Source organism: Carlito syrichta, unplaced genomic scaffold (assembly GCF_000164805.1).
Source record: "Carlito syrichta isolate Samal-C Ts95f unplaced genomic scaffold, Tarsius_syrichta-2.0.1 Scaffold302552, whole genome shotgun sequence".
Classification (NCBI taxonomy): domain Eukaryota; kingdom Metazoa; phylum Chordata; class Mammalia; order Primates; family Tarsiidae; genus Carlito; species Carlito syrichta.
Window position 1 is genome coordinate 136,517 of NW_007246648.1, and position 6,000 is coordinate 142,516.

At 38.4% G+C, this 6,000-nt stretch overlaps 1 protein-coding gene and 1 pseudogene across 1 annotated transcript in view; both read right to left on the reverse strand.

Annotated features, from left to right (window-relative positions):
• The window catches only part of GPR137C (G protein-coupled receptor 137C), a 72,744-nt gene that overhangs the window by 57,226 nt on the left and 9,518 nt on the right, over positions 1 to 6,000 (reverse strand). The window lies entirely within an intron of this gene.
• Positions 1,450 to 6,000, reverse strand: part of LOC110595525 — a 7,425-nt pseudogene continuing 2,874 nt past the window's right edge.

The following is a 6,000-nucleotide window of genomic DNA, read 5'->3' on the forward strand; positions in this document are numbered from 1 at the left end:
GAGATGAGGTCTCGCCAAGGTGCCTAGGCGGGTCTCGAACCCGCGGGCTCAGGCAATCCACTCACCTCGGCCTCCCAAAGCACGGGATTACAGGCTGAGCCCGGACATTTTTCTTTTTTTAAAAAAAATTTATTTTATTTTAAAGTTGTGGGGTATAAGGGTTGCATACATAAGTGGTTTAGGTACAGATGAAGTTCTGGGCCTCCCACTGGGTCTCACTTTGCCTGGATTAGGATCTGGCACCCTTATTGATGTTATGTGCCCCTCCCTTCTGCAGCAATGTCCTGCTACTGTCAATCCCTTTTTAGTATTATGATAGGTGTTCAGGGTCCACTTATGAGTGAGAACATGTGGTACTCTGATCTTTGTTTCTGTGATAGATCACTGAGTATGAAAGACTCCAAATCTATCCAAGTTGCTGCAAAGTTGATACTTTTGTCCTTTATGGCTGTATAATATTCCATCATGTATATGTACATTTTATCCAGTCCAGTTTCAATGGGCAGCATGGCTAATTCCATGTTTTTGCTACTGTGAATAGCGTTGCAATAAACATGTTTGCACAGGTATCTTTTTGTAGAAGGATTTGAGTTCCTCCGGGTATATTACCAGAATGAGAACTGCTGGGTCATATGGAAAGTCAATTTCTATTTCTTTAAGAAATTGCCCACTGTTTTCCATAGAGGTTGAATTAGTTTGCACTCCAACCAACAGTGTAACAGCATTCCCTTCCCTCCGCATCCTCACTAGCATCTGTTTTTTGTTTTATTAATGATGGCCTTTCTTACTGGAGTTAGGTGGTATCTCAATGTGTTTTAATTTGCATTTCTCTGATGATTAATGAAGCTGAGCACTTTTTCATGTGTCTGTTGGCAGCCCGTATGTCTTCTTTGGAGAAGTGTCCATTCATATCTTTTGTCCATTTTTTAATGGGGCTGTTTGTTTCCTTTTGGCACACTTGAGTTCCTTTGTAGATCCTAGATGTTAGGCCTTTGTCAGATACACAGTTGGCAAATACTTTTCCCCATTCTGGGGGCTGTCTCCCTGCTCTCTTGATGGTTTCTTTTTCTTTGCCGAAGCCTTTCAGTCTGATGAGGCCCCACTTGTGTTTCTTATCTCTTACGGTATGGGCATCTGCGGTTTTGATCAGGAATTGGTTGCCTATTCTGATTTCCATAAGCGTGTCTCCTGCGTTTTCTAAGATTCTCATAGTTTGAGGTTTTTTAGTGTTGATTTTTGTGTATGGTGATAGGTAGGGGTCTTGTTTCATTCTCCGGATGTGGTCAGCTAGTTTTCCCAGCACAATTTACTGAATAGGATCTCCTCTCCCCAGTGGTTGTTGGTGGCTTTGTCAAAGATGAGTTGGTTGAAAAATTGAGGTTTTGCTTCCAGAATCTCTATTCTGTTCTACTGGTCTATATGAATTTCAACTTTTTCCCCCCGCTGTTACAATAACTTTAATTTGTCTTGCATTTTACAGAAGTCTATGAATGATTTTCAAAAGCACCTCCTTTCCCCATGTTTCTCTGACAGTTGTTAAAGTAGGCAACGAGTATGTCAACAGCTTGAGCATCAGCATCTTGCAAGGATTTCAGACCAATCAACCACTCGGCAAGGAACTTGGCAGTTTTTTTATCTTGCTTTTAATACAATGGTGCATCCACTCTGATGGTAAACCCGTCCAGTCAAATCTCCACAACACACTTTGCAATATCACTAGTGATTTGCAAATTAGTAAACTCTGGTATGAAACTGCACTTACTTTCCTGTGATAGCCTGGAAGCCAGTTTTGATACTGGCAACAGAGCACTGAAGATGACAAGTTTCACATTATAAGAGTTGGGTGTCCTTCTGCAGGATTGTGTCCAGTGACCATCATATGTGAAAAGTGCCATATTCTTTGATATACCTTCTCAGGACATTTTCTGCTTCTGTTGGAATCTTCCTTTGACTACAAGGTGATTACTACCATCTATAGAACCACTAGTACCCAATTCAGTCAGTAAAAATGCGAAGAGATATTTGAGCTGATAAGGTAACAGTTTACAGATATCTGTAAAACTGACAAAGGAAGTTTTCTCAGTTCCTTACTCAAATGATCTGTGGAGGTTTTGTGACTTTCCTTTTCTCTCCAGCAAACATATCTGGGATCTTTTCCCTTACGATGTCAAACACTCAGTTCAGTAGCTTTTCATATGTGTAGTCTCTGAGACTGCCCAAGCAGGGCCTGTCTGGTTACTGAACAAGATAACATCGTCTTTTTTATTTTGTCTTCATCATCCAGAGCTTTGTCCTTCTCTAGTATTTCAACCTCATCTGGGAACCTGACATTCTTCTTTTTCTTTCTATTGCCAGGTATAATGTCAGGGTCACCTCTGGTTCAGCTGGTTCTTGAGCAATACTCTCCATCCTTTTCAACTTCATCAATATCAAATATCTGTTTTCTTCTTTTTCTTTTGATTAAAGAAGTTCAAGTCATCTAGATCATCAGAAGCTTCCTTTTTCCTGCCGTCCTCCATCATCTTCCATATCTTTGTCCTCAGTTGGCTCCGGCCCCACTTCTTTTGTTTCTGAGGGCTGGATTTCCTCTGTCTGGGAATCCCCTTCCTCATCTAACATAAAGGACTGCTTCTTCTTCTTCTTGCTCATAGTAGTATCAAAAATCATCTTGTCCCCAGACAAGGTTGCGGCTCGAGTGGGCCCAGCATGGACAGTTCAGCCCCAGGCCCTGGCGGCAGTGCTGCTCTGGGGAAGACCTCTCCCATTGAGCACTAGGCTCTTGCATCAGCAGGGGAGCAATGCCGAATTTCAGCCTTTTTTAAGGTTCTAGATTTACTTCTGCATACCAACTTAGCTGAATCATTCAAATTCTGATGTTAGGATTTGTATTATCATATACAGGGTATTTTCTAAATCTCATTGTGATTTCTTCCTCTATCCATATGCTCACAAGTGTTTTACAAATTTCCAAATGATTATTTACAAGTTATTATTATTTTCTGAAGTGATAAGGTCTTGATATGTTGCCCAGGCTGGACTCAAACTCCTAGGCTCAAGGGATTCTTCCACCTCAGCCTCCCAAGTAGCTGGAACTATAAGCACGTGCCACTGTGACCAGCTTCACAAGTCATTCTTGTTACTGAATTCTATCTTAATGCTTTATGGGTGTGAGAATATAGACTATGAAATTCCAATTCTTTGAAATTTAATAATAGCTAACAATCAACACTGTATGCCATGTATCACTGTAAAAATTTTATATGAATTATATAATTTAATCCTCACAGTAATCCTATGAAATAAGCACTATTCTTATTCTAATTTTTATTTTTTTGCGTTGGAGTCTCACTCTGTTGCCCAGGGTGGAGTGCAGTGTCACAATCACGGCTCACTGCAGCCTTTACTTCCTGGACTCAGGTAATCCATCCACCTCAGCCTGCCAAGTAGTGGGACTACAGGTGTGTACCATTGTGCCCGGCTAATTTTTTTTTCTCCCTAGAGATGAGGTCTCACTATGTTGCCCAGACTGGTATTATTCTGATTTTTTTACAAGCAGTGAAATAAGTACAGAGAAGTTAAATAATTTGCCCAAGTAGCTTAACCAAGTTACACAGAGTTGACAAATGATGAAGCCACATGTTTTACATTTCTCCCCCACTTGAGTTTACTCTTGGAGTAAATTGCAAACAAGGCCCTGAAGTTATTTTTGGACCAATTTCACTGAAATATAATTTATGTACAACATATTGCATGCATTTAGGGTGTAAAATTCTGAGTTTTAAGAGAGGAGAGAGGTATACAACCTTTGAAATTATCGTAACAAACTTTGGATATTTCCACAGTCATGAAACTTCGGTAGTTCCTTTTTTGTATGTTCTCCCTTCTCCAGATCCCAGGCAACTAGTGACCAGCTTTTTGTGACCATAGGTTTGTACTTTCTAAGATTTACTATAAATGGATGATATAGTGTCATTTTTGTCTGTTTTTTTTTCGCAGCCATAAAGAACAAAATCATGAACTGGTTGCATGTCTGGTTTTTTCATTCAGCATACTGATCTTGAGACTAATCCATATTGTTAGTAGTTTGATCCTTTTAAAAATGTTTCCTGTTAAGTAGAATTCCTTTGTATGGATATACCAGATTTTGTTTTTCCACCCATGTTTGATGAGCATTTGGGTTAATTTCAGTTTGGGGCTATTATAAATAAAACTACTAGGAAAATCCATATTAAATTTTTTGCAGGAACATATGTTTTCACTTCTCGAGTCAATATCTAAGACTAAAATGGCTAGATTTTTGTCCACAAGTTTGTTTTGAGATGGGGGGCGGGTCTTGCTATGTGGCCCAGGCTGGCCTTGAGCTCCTGAACTCAAGTGATCTTTTTGCCTCAGTCTCCTGAGTGGCTGGGACTACAAAACTGTGCCTCTGTGCCTGGCACCTATACTGGCTATATTTTATGACACATTTATGTTTTGCTGCTAAACTAATTTCCAAAGAAGTTGCAAAACTCTATATTCCTATCATCAGTGTAGGAGTTCCAATTAATCCACATCTTTGCCAATAGTTGGTTTGGTCAGTCTTTTCGATCTTAATTTTGCTAGTCAATGGTTGGTGGTAATTCACTGTGATTATAGTTTTCACTTTATTACTAACAATCTTTGAGCATCTTTTTGTGTGCTTCTTGGCCATGTATGTGTCTTCTTTTGTATCTGTTCATGTCTTGGCCCATTTTTATTGAATGCTCTTATTACTGAGTTATAAGAATTCTTTATATAGTCTGGATATATGTATTTTGCCAGATATTTGTACTGCAAATATTTCCTCCCAGTCTGTGGCTTACCTTTTCATTATCTGTCTTGCAAAGCACAAAAGTTTTTAATTTTGATAAAGTCTCATTTGTCAATTTTGGTTCATGCTTTTGTTTCCTAAGAAATCTTTAACTCCTGCAAGAAAACAAGGATTTTTTTACGGTCTTCTACAAATTTCAACTTTTACAGTAAGGGCTATGATCTGTATAAAATAGATTTTAAAATATGATGAAAGAATTAATGTTCATTTTTTCCCCCCATGATTACCCGATTATTTCAGCATTATTTGTTGACAAAACTTTCTTATTAGCACTAAATTACCTTGGTAATTTTGTAAAAAAGAAAAAAAAAATCAGTTGAGTATATATATGTAGGCCTAATTTTGGATTCTCTAATTTGCTCTATTAATCTTTGTCTTTTTCCCAGTATTAGTCTTGGTTACTGTAGCTTTATAATAAGTCTTGAAATCAGGTAGTGTGATACTCCAACTTTGTTCTTCTTTTGTTAAATTGTTTCGGCTATTCTAAGTCCTTTGTATATCCCCATATATTTTAAAATCATCTTGGCAACTGCTACCAAAGAATTCTGTGAAAATTTTTATAGGAATTGTACTGAATGTATAGGTCAAATTAGGGAAGGAGTGACATCTTAAAAATAATGAATTTTTCAGGGCATACTTTTTCATTTGCTTAGGCCATCTTTAACTTCTCTCTCAACAGTATTTTTCATTTTCATTGTAGAAGTCTTGCACACCTTTTATTACATTTATTCCTAAGTATTTTTTAATTTTCTCTTGTCAGTAGAATTGGCTTCACATTTCATTTTTCCAAGTGTTTTCTGCTAGTATATAAAAAGTTACATGCTGCAATCTTGTAAATTCATTTATTAGTTCTTATAGTTTTTTGTAGCTTTATTAAGATTTTTTTACCTAAGTAACCATGTCACCTACAAATAGAAATAATTGTACGTCTAGTTTTTTTGTTTTTTTTTTTGAGTTGGAGTCTCACTTGGTCGCCCAGACTGGAGTGCAGTGGCCGCTCCCGGGCAGCACCGCAGCCTCGACCTGCTGGGCTCCAGCGATCCTTCCGCCTCAGCCTTCCAAGTAGCCGGAATTACAGGCGCGCACTGCCACGCCCAGCTGATTTTTTGATTTATTGTAGAGATGAGGTCTCGCTGCCCAGGCGGGTCTTG